The sequence below is a fragment of the Lissotriton vulgaris genome, chromosome 9, assembly GCF_964263255.1.
Source record: "Lissotriton vulgaris chromosome 9, aLisVul1.2, whole genome shotgun sequence".
NCBI lineage: Eukaryota > Metazoa > Chordata > Amphibia > Caudata > Salamandridae > Lissotriton > Lissotriton vulgaris.
In genome coordinates, this window is record NC_141697.1 from 809,730,072 (window position 1) to 809,746,282 (window position 16,211).

The window sequence follows — 16,211 nt, forward strand, 5'->3', positions numbered from 1 at the left end:
TCTTGGAGCCCTGACCATCATCCACAACACAGCCAGTCTGACAATCAGGGACAAGGTTCGCCGGGCACCCACGAGGTGGCAGATGACACTACTACTGCCAGCACTCATGGGTCCCGTCGACCTGATTTGCCCACAAACGCAGGCCGTGCTCGTGTGGCCAGGGGTGGTGGGAGTGGCACAAGGCGGAGGCGAGAACCTGACCAGCCAGCTGTAGGGCCCGGTATGTCCGAACTCAGAGACCTCATGGATGTATACCGGCGGGACACCAGGGAGTTCAGCCTGGTAGTGGAGGCCCTCAACAAAATGACAGATCAGCAGGCCCAGCTACATGCCAGTCAAGAACAACACCAGGGACGGATGGAGGCAAGACTGGATGAGCTCCTGACGATGCATAGGGAAATCAACGAATCACTCTGTCTGATCTCTGCCAACATGCAGCACCCGCCCTGTGTCACAAGGCCAGAAACATCTAGGCAAAGACCAACAACAGGCACAAGGAGGGAGGAGGAGAAGGCGGATTTGTCAGACGGAGCATCCCATGCATCGTCAAGGCCTGCACGTGAGGGTCCCCCAAGGAAGATGGGTCGTCCACGGACAAGACGTTGAGAGGCATAGGGCCATGCACAACTCCCAGGTCATCTGGTCTGGCAACTTGCCTTTGTGTCCAACAGCATCACCTCATTGACTTTCTGACTCGCCCACATGGACTTGCTGGTCGCATTGTGCCCAATGATGCCAAGCACTGTGGCCTGGACTCTGTTGACTCAACCTGTAAGGCATCACATCTCCAGCTGTGAACTTTGGATTCCCCCCTTTTTTGTACAGCACCTACTCACTTCTCACGCACAAGATCTGTAAATAAATGTAAATAACATAATACGCAGTGGTGGAGACATTTTGTACCCAGATGCTAAAACATATGTGTGGGGACATAGAAATAATACAAGAGTATTGAACAAACTGCAGCCATCCACACACTGGGATCTGAGTCCGGTAGAGGACACACATAGGTCACAATATTCCAACAACTACATACATGAATAGCAACACACACCTGTGATGGTTACAAAATGCAGAAGGGGGCGTTGTCTTGCAATACTGCAATTACAGACCGGTACAGAAGAGTCACTTGGAGACGTACAAATCATGGGTAATATGTATGTGTCCACGTAGGGAGTACCAGGATCTGTGTACAGAGGTATGAGAACTATCAGCCGCATGCAGTTGTACTGCGGATGTCATGAATGGTGTCCAGGCCAAGGGTGGCAGGACGGACTGCGGGCAACGGGGTGTTGGATGGTAGACGTCCATATTACTGAATTGGCCTGGGCCTGTGGAGTGCCTACTGAGTGTGGCTTTGGATTATGAAGGAGAACCTGCAGTTGACTGTGCGACTAATGTAGGCATCTCTGGTGGACGGTCATGTGGCAGTAGCAGGGAATGTTGAGGATGAGGTGTGTGCATGCGCCCTGGAATTGCACGAGTACTCTTGGAGTCTGGTACTCGTACCTGTGTAGAGGTTCTTGCTGTAGTTGTGCTGCCTGGTGTCGTTGACGGCGACCAGACTGAACACCACCTCGTAAACAGACATCGCCATAGCCATCCCAGAAGACCATAAGATCTCCCGCAGACAACGCACCAACAGAGTGGGAGGGGGAATCACCATAATCCACATGAACACTTTCTGAGTTGCTACACACACCAACAACACTCTCAACACTGCCTAGCACATGCACTTACAGATACACACTGACGCCAACAACACCCTCAGAGAAACACACATCGACAGACCACCTGGACCACGAACACGATCCATTAACTCCATCCCTGTTCTCATCAGCATGCACGGCCTTGGCTACACGGATTCCATACTCCTTTGGGACATGAACTTCCAGCTTGAGAACAACAACAACGCAAGCTCCACTGCCCTGATCGACAACCCCGTCAACCTCGAATTAAAAGTACTCATGACTACACCCACCCACACAGCTGGACACACACAGGACCCCATCTTCTTTGCAACTCAACACATCTCCTTCAATCACACCACCTTACAACACTGGACAGACCACGGATGCCTCCACTTCATCTTCAGTAAACCCACCATACCACCCCGCACACAGTACATGCCACGCAGCTGTTGGTGCAAGTCCACCGTGGACTAAGTGACTGCCACCCTCGCCCTGGGACCACCTGCCGACCACACCTACCCCGACTCTGCTGCCATCAACCTCAAACAGTGGATCAACAACTGCGCCGACATCCTCGCCACACTCAAGACCTCCGCCACATATCACAACAACATAACTGCGGCGGGATGCCTTGTAGGGGCTATCTCACAGGGAAAAGCCAGGACGGGTTCCCAAGGCAAGTGCCGGGAAACCTCCGGGTAGCTGTGCGCTCAATAAATGCAATAATAATAATAATAATAATAATAATGGTTCACCAAAGACCTCAGGACCTACAAGTGCACCTGTTGGAAGCTGTAGTGGATTTGGCTCCACAACCAAACAACATACAGCTACACTGCGCACACGAGCGCCACATGCAGACACCACCAACTCATCCGGACCGCCAACAGGACAGCCTACACAGCAGCGCACATAATAGCAAACAGGACTTCAACATCGTGCTTGAACTCACAACTCCCACCTACAACACCAATGACATAGCACCATCACAAGACCTGTGTGACTCACTGTGCACCACCTGACCCTGTAAGATCATCCACATCCAAAACAGCTTTCACTCCGCTACTCCCCCCAAATGAGTACACCCCCCTTAGTCCAACATCCACAAAAATAAGCTGACCGCCCGGTACTACGTCAGCAATGAAGCCACCATCAAGACCATGGACTCCATCCACTCCGGATCCTCATCTGACACATGGCTACTCAACATTTCAAAAAAATCCAGCTAAGCCAGCGCACCTCTTCTCCCTAAAACAATCCACATCACCTTCCAGACAGCTACCTTCAGTGGGAGCCGGGAGAATGCTGAGCTCAACGTCTCAGTGAATATGCAAAATGCGGATCACAAATACCTCAAGAACTTGTGGCCCATCTCCCCCTCACAGAAAAGGTCACATTGAAGATCGTCAACAGACTGCTGACCGGCTACCTCGAAGACCACAACATCATGGGACCATCCCAGTCTGGAATCCGCCGCTGCCACAGCACGGACACGTCCTCATCACCGCCAACAACAACATCAGCATCCTCATGGACAAAGGAGAAACAGCCGCCCTCATCCTTCTGGACTTCTCACCAGCCTTCCACACGGTCTGCCAAGACACCCTAACAGCACGCATCCATGACGCTGGAACCCTAGAGATAGCCCTGGGCTGGGCCACATCCTTCCTCTCCCACAATGCCCAGAGCGTCTGCCTCCCACACTTCCATTCCAAGAGCACTGAGACCGTCCGCGCCGTCCCACAGGGATCATCCCTCTGCCCAATGTTGATCAATATTCACATGGCACCACTCACCCATGTTGCACTACAACATATCCTCACCATCATCTCCTACGCCAATTACACACAGCTGATCATATCCCTCACCAAAGAACCACAGACTGGCAAAGCAAACCTCCACAGAGGAATGAAGGCTGTTCCAAAATGGATGAAGGACAGCAGGCTGAAGCACAATTCTGACTAAACAGAGGACGTCATCCACGGCCCCACCACCTCAGCCTGTGACAACTCGTGTTGGCAAACATCGCTAGGAACTGTCCCAGAACACACCAACCACGCACGCAACCTGTGGGTCATCCTCTAATCCTCCATCACCATGAACATGCAGGACAACGCAATCTCATCTTCCTGCCTCAACACCCTCTGCATGCCCAGTACAATCTTGAAATGGATCACCTCAAACTCTTGATAAACAGTCATCTGGGACCACTCCACGAGCTCACTGGATTACGGGAACGCACCCTATGCAGCTACACCAACCAAACACATGAGACGGCAGCAACACATCCAGAACGCCTCGTCACATAGGATCAGCCATTTCCCCAACACGGCCACATCACACCACACCTGAGAGGCCTGCACTGGCTTCCTGTCAACAACAAGATTCCCTCCAGACTCATCATCCATGCACACAAAGCTCCTAACCACGCCAGACGAGCAAATCATTACAACCAACTCAGCTTATACACACCCACCCGCAACTTCTGCTCTGCAAACCTCGCACTTGCCACTGTCCCTCACTTCAAGAAAAACACTGTCAGTGACAGATCCTCCCCCTACCTTGCCTCAAAGACCTGGAACATACTCCCTACACGGCTACAACTGACACAGGACCTGCTGGCCTTCAGAATACTTCACCAGACTGGGATTTTAAATATGTAGCAGTCCCCCCACCAGCGCATTGAGACCCTCACGGGAAGGTAGGGCACTTACTAATAGTATAGATTGATTGATTGAGAGATGGCTTAGCCTAATTGTGTGTGTAGGATTGGGGAGTAAGCATGGGCGAATTTTGCGAATCTGGCGTTCGTGAATTTTGCGAATTTGCGAACTCGCGATCCGCAAAATCAGCGAATTCTCGTGAATTTTTTTTTTTGTGTTCGCAAGGGTTTCTGCCAGTTCGCGAGGGTTTGGTACCAGTTCGCAATTGCAAACTTACTTGTCGGCTCGCAACGGTCGCGACTATGTTGTTTCTACGTCTAGTTCATCATCACAGGTTCCCAGGACCCTCTGTTTCACCACTGCCACCCTCTGTTTCACCCATGCCACCCTCTGTTACATCAATGCCACCCTCTGGTTCATCATCACTGTAGATTATGGGGGGGGGAAAGCAAGCACACCTGCCCTCCTTCAACTGACATGAATTAATTTGGGGTTAGTTTATTTTTGTGTCACTGTTTTAAAATTCCAGGTCTGGTACCTGCTTCCTTATCAGTAATTTGCTTTCTGTTGCAGTGCAATTTTTTTTCCAGGACCTTTGTGGCCTACTTGTAGCTATTCTATGAGCCTGCTGTGAGGGTCAGAGCAGGGTCATACAATTGTTGCAACTAGCAACTGAACTCTGGAGGGGCCCCAGTCAGGAAGCACTACAGGGAATGGTTACTAATGATGAGTTTGAACTCTTGCACCTGCTGAGTGCTTTCAGTTTTGCAAAACTCGTTTTTCTGCAATTTCGCGGGATTCGCGGGGCGCGAACACGCGCGAGATTGGATTCGGAAGCCGCAAATTCGTGCGAATATGCGATTTGTTTTTTTGCGGCGTGTTAGTTCGCAAGGTTTTGTGCGTTTTTGCGAGCCGCTTGTAGCGCAAGGCGCGAAGTTACCCTCGCAGTCGTTCAAGGGCGCGGCCATCTTGTTTGCATGACGTATTTCCGTTTCCGGGCGCGAAGTGTAATCTCGCAAAGTGTGCGGGTCGCCAGTACAATTTCGCGGGTGTTCGTGAGGAAAATCTTGCGCAAACTTACCCACGCGGTCGTGAACGGGCGCAGCCATCTTGTTTCTCATTCATTGCTATGGTTCTGGGCATGCTTTTGGTATCCTCTCTGTATCTCTGCCATCCTTTGCTTGTTTGAAGTTTTTGATCTATTTTACTTATTATCTATCTCTCTATTTTTCTTGTACTATATTTTTGTGTTTTCTGCTACTTTTGGTTAATTTTAAACTACTTTTTTCAACTCTTTACTTTTCTTCTCTTCCCTTTTCTATTTTCTTTATCCTTTCTGCCCAGACCATGGTGAAGGGAGCCGGGAAGCATCCCGAGAAGGGGAAGGGTCCCGCACCCCGTGCCCGGCTCCCGTGCGGGCGTTTGAGGGGGGAGCAGGTCATACCCCAGGAGATCTTTAGCCCGGAGGAGGTGGCCGCACTCATTTTTTATGTTCAGCGCCGCCTCCCCAGGACCATCATGGCAGGCAGCAGGATCGGTGTCGGGTACGGGATCCGGGAGCGCCGGAAGCGGTGGGAGAAGGTGTGCCGGGCCATGTACCACCACTCTCGGGTCCGGCGCACCTACAACTAGGCCACCCACCGCTGGACGGATGTCCTGGACCGTGAACGAGATCTGCACGACCTGCTTGGCCTTGAGATCCCCGGGCTTGGTGAGTAGTAGTAGCTATTTCTTTACTACTCTGTTTTCTCCTGCTCTGTGTGTTATTATCTTGCAAATTTTTGTTTTTTACCAAGAGCAATAATGCTGCTCATTACATTGTAGGTAAATTATATTTCAAAATCTTCTGTGCATTTCAGGTGCACTGCTCTCCTTCTCAGTAGTGTTGCTACTATGCTTATTTGTTTTCGATTTTGTGTTCATTTCATTGGCCTGTGAAATTATGTATGAGTGTAGTTTAAAGAACTGCGTAATGCTAGACACTAAGGTTCAGATTTTTAATTACCGGCGCATCCCTGCAAAGTAGCAGGGATGCGCCAGTAATTGTGCGCCACGCCACCACCACCCATGGTGCGCCATACTTACAATGCTGATTCAGAAAAGGGGGTGGTGATGAACAGAGTGTCTGAATTAAGCAGACCACTCTTACCCAGTCCACAGATCAGGGCTTGATCCATCACCGTTTTTTAGCTCACTGCACCATCCCAGCTCAGAACCTGGCTACATGCAAATTAGTCTGTTCCTGTCCCAGTGCATGATGGGATCAGGGCAAACCAAACTACCAAGCCAATTCTTATACTGGGAAGGAAATAAGCTACCGGGGACCGGTTTCTGGCATTTCAGCCGTCGTCGGCCCGGCTTGCTTGAATCCTGATGGTGCAATGAGCAAGGGACTCACATCTGAGTATACCCTTCCACGCTTATGGTGGACAAAATGATTCAGAAAAGGGGGTGGTGATGAACAGAGTGTCTGATTTAAGCAGACCACTCTTACCCAGTCCACAGATCAGGGCTTGATCCATCACCGTTTTTTAGCTCACTGCACCATCCCAGCTCAGAACCTGGCTACATGCAAATTAGTCTGTTCCTGTCCCAGTGCATGATGGGATCAGGGCAAACCAAACTACCAAGCCAATTCTTATACTGGGAAGGAAATAAGCTACCGGGGACCGGTTTCTGGCATTTCAGCCGTCGTCGGCCCGGCTTGCTTGAATCCTGATGGTGCAATGAGCAAGGGACTCACATCCGAGTATACCCTTCCACGCTTATGGTGGACAAAATGATTCAGAAAAGGGGGTGGTGATGAACAGAGTGTCTGAATTAAGCAGACCACTCTTACCCAGTCCACAGATCAGGGCTTGATCCATCACCGTTTTTTAGCTCACTGCACCATCCCAGCTCAGAACCTGGCTACATGCAAATTAGTCTGTTCCTGTCCCAGTGCATGATGGGATCGGGGCAAACCAAACTACCAAGCCAATTCTTATACTGGGAAGGAAATAAGCTACCGGGGACCGGTTTCTGGCATTTCAGCCGTCGTCGGCCCGGCTTGCTTGAATCCTGATGGTGCAATGAGCAAGGGACTCACATCTGAGTATACCCTTCCACGCTTATGGTGGACAAAATGATTCAGAAAAGGGGGTGGTGATGAACAGAGTGTCTGAATTAAGCAGACCACTCTTACCCAGTCCACAGATCAGGGCTTGATCCATCACCGTTTTTTAGCTCACTGCACCATCCCAGCTCAGAACCTGGCTACATGCAAATTAGTCTGTTCCTGTCCCAGTGCATGATGGGATCAGGGCAAACCAAACTACCAAGCCAATTCTTATACTGGGAAGGAAATAAGCTACCGGGGACCGGTTTCTGGCATTTCAGCCGTCGTCGGCCCGGCTTGCTTGAATCCTGATGGTGCAATGAGCAAGGGACTCACATCTGAGTATACCCTTCCACGCTTATGGTGGACAAAATGATTCAGAAAAGGGGGTGGTGATGAACAGAGTGTCTGAGTTATTTATCTCACTGCCCCATCCCAGCTCAGAACCTGGCCATATGCAAATCAGTCTGTCCCTGGCCCAGTGCATCATGGGAACAGGGCAGACTAAACTACCAAGCCAATTCTTCACCAGAAAGGAGACAAGCTACCGGGGACCGGTTTCTGGCATTTCAGCCTTCTTCGGCCCGGCTTGCTTGAATCCTGATGGAGCAGTGAGAAAGGGACTCATATCTGAGTATACCCTGCCACACCTATAGTGGCCAAAAACGATTTACAAAAAGGGGGTGGTGATGAACAGAGTGTCTGAGTTAAACAGACCACTCTTACCCAGTCCAAAGATCAGGGCTTGATCCATCACCGTTATTTATCTCACTGCCCCATCCCAGCTCAGAACCTGGCCATATGTAAATCAGTCTGTCCCTGGCCCAGTGCATCATGGGAACAGGGCAGACTAAACTACCAAGCCAATTCTTCACCAGAAAGGAGACAAGCTACCGGGGACCGGTTTCTGGCATTTCAGCCTTCTTCGGCCCGGCTTGCTTGAATCCTGATGGAGCAGTGAGAAAGGGACTCATGTCTGAGTATACCCTGCCACACCTATAGTGGCCAAAAACGATTTACAAAAAGGGGGTGGTGATGAACAGAGTGTCTGAGTTAAACAGACCACACGGTGATGGATCAAGCCCTGATCTGTGGACTGGGTAAGAGTGGTCTGTTTAACTCAGACACTCTGTTCATCACCACCCCCTTTTTGTAAATCATACTTACAATGCGGCGCACCATGGGCCCAAACATCACCAAAGCGTTACGCATCTGTGCCGTAAAGGGGGCGCATTGCTGTAGTTGCGTCGCAACGATGGTGCAGCTCCATCAATGCTCTGAGGTGCCCTATCTCCCCAATGCTGCGTCAAGCCGTACGTCTGCTTCAAGCAGGCGCAGGGTTTGAGTCACGCATCATTGTCGTTAAAGTGAGTGATTGAAATCTTGTAGATTTCCCTCAGCCACTTTTAGGATGCGTTCCTGCGCAGGAACGCCCTCCCTTGCGCCGGAACGCCCCCTGATTGCGCAGGGCTTTACAACGTGATGCATCTCCCATATGCGTCACGTTGTTAATATACGCCGCAGCATTGCGCCTCTTTTGTTCTGCCGCTGCGTCACAAAAGTCACGCAACAATGGAGCAAAGGAGCCGCAAGGGGCTGCTAAATCAGCCCCTACAGACTCAAGTCCAGTCCTTCCTTTGTACACATGGAGATAAGAAGAAATAGTGGTGGTGGATTGATAGTTTGAGTATTTTAATGACTGGTTAATGTAGTAGGAAACTTTAGTGTTGTCGCTGATCTGCAATCACGATGGACTTTGTCAGTCACTTCGCGTGCTGCGGAATGCTGCCTGCCAATCCTAGGCAAACCTTTTTAGTACTTTGTTTAGTGAGTTATATAAGAAGTTTCCAATTCGACGGTCCGCAAATCAAGCAATACTAATAACGTAGTAGACCACATGAGATCGGTCAATAATATATCCCGTGGAATAGTTGTCTATTTGCTATTTCGCCAAAATATTTTGTTATTGTTCTTTTGAAATGTTTGATTTGGTTGACAAATATCATCCATGTTTTCTGGTCTTTCTTTCTTTCATGGTGTACATCAGCTCCCCCCAGGGGCAAGAGGAGGACTCAGGAGGAGGAGGAGGGTGCTGTTCAGGATGCAGGCCAGGATCGGGCAGGCGAGGGCTCCTTTGCTGGCCCCAGTAAGTTTTAATTTTAATATAGAGTACTTATTTTTTCCTAGCGTTCCTCATTCGATTTTTTCTAAATAGTCTTTGATCTTCTTGTAGACTGGATCTAAATTCTTATCCTGCCTCGACTATGACTCCCTGTGGTATTACTAGATTATTCTTATTAGTCTGTCTGTGTAGCTAACTAAGATTGCACATTTGGCAATTCCATTGGACTCCCATTCTAGTCAGCAATAGCTCTATGCACTGAGTGCAGTCCTCTGGGATTGTCCATAATGTCTTTTCAAGTCTCCTAAATGTTTAAGCTTTGACAATTGCCAACAATAAAAAGGTGAATGACCACCAAGAAAGAATAAGATACGACTTTACTTTTGGTTTGGATAGTAGGACAATCCATTCTACTACTGTTGCAGGGACAAATCTGCACAAACAGAACTATGGACACCAAATAATGCATTGCTTAGCTTATCAATTATAATAGGTGCTGTTAGACTTTCCACATACCTCAGTGATAACAGACTTTGTAGTTGAACCCCCAATCTCCTTACTGACTAGATAGTGTGGCAGAGTCATTTAGCTCCCAAAGTCACTGATGATTGATCCATAATGATGTCAGAGGCACGGACTCATGCTTGCAAAAATTCCAAAACCTTTAGCTCATCCACTCTAGTCTGGAGGACCAAAAACCACAGAGTCTATTTAAGTTTAAAAGCTTTATTAAAAGTAAACACATTTATTAAAATCAAGTTTGTCATAAAAGTAAACGTTTAACTGAAAATGGAAAAGTGCTTAGTGCTGACGATTAATTGGACACATTTCTTGTGGTCGAGCCGAGCTCTCACCTGGTTTGAACTTGATCCTGCTCGTGTTCTTAGAAGTCAAGCTTCTGTCTGTTAGGAGAAAAAGTGGTGCGTGTTAAAAATAAAAAGCAAGCATTCATCAGTTGTGCCAAAAAGTGCAGCAAGACAACAGCCTTCCCTGGAAAAAGGGACATTTTTACTTTAGAGTAGACAGTCACAAATTATTACATTGTATTTTTTTTTTCACATTTCTTTCTTCCTCCTAGACCAAATATTATATAGTAGTGAGTGGTGTATTCTAACATTATTAAATGTACTTTGTAGGTGGAACACCTGGAGGCGGGGCCAGCGCGGAGGTGGTGGCATTGGACGAGGGGAACAACTCTGGGGAGGAGGCGGTGGAAGTGCCAGACAATCCTGTGAGGGATAAAACGGTGCTGGCGGGCAGAGGTAAGCTATATATTCCTTACTTATTGAGATTGAAGACTGCAGAGAGTGCTTTCTGCACTGGTGTATTATAAATCAACCAGGTAGTAGCCTCCTCTAAATGTACTTCGACTTAGCTGTGAAGTTTTTGGCGAGAAGAATCCCAATCAGATCTGAGATGAACTTGATGGATGGGATGAACGAAAAGCGAAAGAATGGTGTAAGTAAGTGTGGAAGGACGAGAAATGTAATGATGACTGGCAAAGAAGAATGATATGTGTTTGCTTGGTCCCCGAGGTGGCTGGGAAGGAAAGAATATGGTATGGTGCATGGCTGGGTGAATGATGAAGCAAGGATGGGTGGAAGGAGAACAGCCTGGGTGGGTGAAACAGAAACTGTATGTGTGCATATACTTTGAATGGATGGATGCCTGGATCATGGTACTATCTGACTCTTAGATACCATATGTGTATCTAGAGAGAATAGACGGTCACTGGATGAACTAAGTGTTACTTTGAAGAGCATGTAACACCGCACCCGCAAGTCCGTTCCAGTGTAGGAAAGGCAAGGAAAAGAAGTTGTAATTTTGTCCAAATACTACCATGAATAGTAGCAGTAGTTTGTATTGCAACTGCAAGCACAGCATATATCCGGTTATTACGGTGGACACTCCCTACCTCTCTTAATAACTTTAGTTTAGTAGTAGTACGTCATTCATGTGTGGGTGTATCACTGTTCACTCAATAATAAGCAAAGCACCTAAAGTCATCCCATATGTCATCAAATACATCCCATGTGAAGTGATTATTTAGCTTCTTCATTTTCCTTTTCTAATACTCATTTGCACTATAGGGTGAAAGCTAAATTAATTAAGCAGTAGCCCTCTTAACAGAGTATTCTCAGTGTCACCTGTAATAGAAAAGTAAGAGCTACACCATCTGCATGTACTGGACCGGTACAGTAACGCAAGTCTGTCTCACTCATCATGGTGTGCGTCTGTTTTTCTCGGGTGCAAGTTCACTGCGCTGGCATTATGCCGGCTTGCATAAGATAACGTACCAATTTTCCTAAACAAGAGAGAAGAAGAAGAATAAGACTGGTGTACTGTCATAGTCGACTGTAATGGAAGTCCATAGTGCTCGTAGAATTTGTTCCTTAAACTCCCACTAATGTTAGAGCAAGGATGAAGAAGTCAGAGGTTACATAGATACTGCCCTCAATAGTTATGTACTGTGCTTTCAATTTGCTACTTGTACTGTGACACAACTTTCTGCTCAATCATTTTGTGTTAATCTTAAGGAGCATTGGTTACAGACTATGTTTTTCTTTCTTCATATAGTTGCTCCTTCCAAATCAAAGCTACCATCAAGGAGGAGGGAGCTGGCTCGAATGGCCCGGCAACGGAGGCTGGATGCCACTGTCGCCGAATATCGGCGGCTGGTGGCCCTGGAGGAGGAGGAGACGCAGTCTACCGGTACCACCACAACAACATCCACTGGGACAGCTGCATCCTCCTCCTTGCCCCGACGGGCTGCCAGCCAGCGCAGTGCTCCAGCGGTACGGAGCCGGGCTACCAAAGCCAAACGCCACCGCCGAGCAGCAAAGACAGCAGCTGACCCCCACAGGATTTGCAAGGCACGCCAGCGCCGCTTATGCCTCAGAGTGTCCTACCTGGAGCAGGAGGTCCTAAGCTATAAGAACTTGGTGGAGGGCCTCCGCTTCGACCATGCCACCCTCCACAAGGAGCATGACGCCCTGGCCGCTAAAGTCCACAGCACCCTGCCGTAGTGTCCTTTGCCCCTTTTTTAGAGACTTTTGGGGGTGGGAATTGGGAGTTGTTGTTTTTTGGGACTTTTGAAGGACAATCGTTGGGGTTAGGGAGGGTCTTGCGGGAGATTATTTTGTTAGGGCTATAAAAATATACTTTTTGAAACTTTATCTGACCATACCTGTTTTTTACTGCTTTTGAGTCTGGTGGGTGGGGGTTTAACAGTAAGTTTGTTTTCCTGAATAGTCCTAGGACTTTAGTAGTACTACCGTCAATCTCTCGTCTCTCCTAATACTCCATTATACTACCTCCAACCAAACGCTTATCTTACCTGTAATTTGTGTTTGAAAGTACGGCTAGGCCCAGGGCTGGCTCCACGGGAAATGGCGAATAAGGTTGGCAATCCAGGGCGGATGAAATTTCCTCCTCATTGCGGTGGTACTAGTGGTGTGACACAGTGGCAGTTGCATGCCTATGGAAAAAAAGAAAATGAAACCTGGTTTGTCCTTACTGTAGCATTACAACGGTACGATAGAGAATATAGAAGGTGACAGTACACTAGAACAGTGCCACAATGTAGCCTAACAAATGGTAAAGTATTGATAGTATAACTTGTACTTGTGTTGGATTTTTGACATTGGCTACTACTACAAGAAATAGTACTGAAGCTGAGTAAGTCTAGAATATATCCTCGGATTCCTTCACCAGCCTGTTGCTATGACCTTATCCTCCCCAGCAAGTGTGTGGAATTATTGATGTCATTTAGTCACACATCAAGCAAAACCACACAGCCAGGGGAAGAGGGTTAGGGTTTGTAAAATGGATGGGAATGGGGGTTTCTTTTTGGGTAGGTTTTGTTGAGAGAACAAAAAAAAAAGCACAGCATGGACAAACAATAATTGAACATAAATACATTTTTGGGTACAAAGCTAACCATAAATCTTTTACGTGAAATAAAGGAAGTGCATGCACTACTGAATGCATTGTTACTGAAAAGTAAGTAGTACTTTCGACAACCGTGAATGACAGAAAGCGACAGTAGAGGGCTACATTAAATTAGGTTTAAAAAATAGCCGAAGTAAAACCTATAGAATGGCTGTAGGGATCAATTTAGAAGCAGAGAGAGATCCAAGAAATGCAGTCACACTCATAGAAGAAAAAAATTGATACTGTATCTGTATGTTGTTGTAGTTGTCCTGTTGAATTTGGTAAGTAAGTTGCATGCAGCAAACAATTCCTCTTATTAGTGGCACTCCTCCATTCCAGCTGACGCTTCGTCCATCAATGTTGGTGACCAGAAGACACCCTGTACACTGCCTGCCTGGCGGATGCTGAATTGCGGCTCGCTAATGTGAAGCCTGACTCCATCCTTTTTTCCCCATTGCACAGACTGAAACCCGGTCTGTAATTATTGAACGAAAAACAGGAAGTTATATAATATTACAACACCACTGATGAATAAATATAAGGTATGTACGCTGTGTAGTGCAAAAAGTCACACTTTGATTTTCCTAATAGACAGTACAATATTTTTAAAAGTGCGTACTCTGTCTGAGTCACCTTTTGAAGGATAAATAAGTATGGGCAAATTAATTTCGCGGATCTTTCCCCTCAAGCTAGGTGTACTGTAAACTGCGTTTTAGAACAAAATTAGACCTTCCCAGCAGTGCTCCCACCCAGACCCTTACTACAGCCAGTCGCAACAATGTAGAAGACCCCCAATCAGATCTCAAAAAACGAGGCCTAGCAGAAAACTGGTGACAAAACGTACTTTGAAAGTAAAAGTAGGCCAAAATACCCCCTTACCCACCGTGGATTGTATTCAAACCACTTGCAAGCAAGCAAAAGTATCCATAGCCAGCATCGCTCCAAGACTCGAAAACCCCCCCACCCAAACATATGCAATAGAAATACTGCTAACCCTAACGAGCCCTAAGTTAAGAATAGTGGCAAAGGCTTTCTTTAACTATGCCAAATCCCCCCTTTCCCACCATGGATTTTCATCAAATGACTTGCAACCAAAATTACACATTCTCACGAGTGCTCTAAGACCCCAGAACTCAGTTGCAAAAATCTAGAACACCCCGAAACACATGCAATCCTTCTGCTTGGGCTAACCCCAACGAACCCTAAGTTACAAAAAGTGCCAAAAGGCTTTTCCTTATGGATTTTGTCCCAACCACTTCTATCCGGTATTAGACCTTCCCAGGAATGCCCCAAGACCCGCCAACCCACCCGCCAAAAAGCACAACACCCCCAAACAGCCAAAAAGGAAAATCTCATACTTACAATATTTCTCTGCCTTCGGTCCAAACGCGCTGTGCAGCTAGGCCATAACTCCCGTTTTCCACCACGGATTTCCTGAAAAGCAAATGCAATCAAGATTAGACTGTCCCAGCAGTGCTCCCAGACCCCAAAACTCACCCACAAACACCCCGAACCCCCCCAAAGAGCACCTCAAAGGCAAGCAAGTCCGCAAAAACACACAAAATTTCAGCCTCCGATTTGGTCCAAACCACTTTTATCCGGTATTGGAGCTTCCCAGCAATGGCCCCAGAGCCGTCAACCCAGGAGAAAACTAGTTGAAGACCCCCAAACAGCCAAAAAGCAAAAGTACAAAAATGGGGACTTAGTCATTTTTTTGCCAATTTCCCAAATCACTCCATGCGCGGTCTGCAGCTAGGCCCTACCTCCCCTCTGCCACCATGGATTTGCTTCAAACCTCTTGCAAACTAAAGTATCCATAGCCAGCAGTGCTCCCAGACCCCGAAACCCACCCACAAACACCAGGAAGCCCCCCAAACAGGCCCCCGAAAACGCTACATTGAGCAAAATGTCAGAAATAGCAAAAAAAAATTCAGCGTGGATTTTGGCCCAACCACTTCTATCCGGTATTAGACCTTCCCAGGAATGCCCCAAGACCCGCGAACCCACCCGCCAAAAAGCACAACACCCCCAAACAGCCAAAAAGGAAAATCTCATACTTACAATATTTCTCGGCCTTCGGTCAAAACGCGCTGTGCAGCTAGGCCATAACTCCCGTTCTCCACCACCTATTTCCTGAAAAGCAAATGCAATCAAGATTAGACTGTCCCAGCAGTGCTCCCAGACCCCAAAACTCACCCACAAACACCTGGAACCCCCCCAAAGAGCACCTCAAAGGCAAGCAAGTCAGCAAAAACACAAAAAAAATTCCGCCTCCGATTTGGTCCAAACCACTTTTATCCAGTATTGGAGCTTCCCAGCAATGGCCCCAGAGCCGTCAACCCAGGAGAAAACTAGTAGAAGACCCCCAAACAGCCAAAAAGCAAAAGTACAAAAATGGGGACTTAGTCATTTTTTTGCCAATTTCCCAAATCACTCCGCGCGCGCTCTGCAGCTAGGCCCTACCTCCCCTCTGCCACCATGGATTTGCTTCAAACCTCTTGCAAACTAAAGTATCCATAGCCAGCAGTGCTCCCAGATCCCGAAACCCACCCACAAACACCAGGAAGCCCCCCAAACAGGCCCCCGAAAACGCTACATTGAGCAAAATGTCAGAAATAGCAAAAAAAATTCACCGTGGATTTTGTCCCAACCAATTCTATCCGGTATTAGACCTCCCCAGGAATGCCCCAAGGCCCGCCAACCCA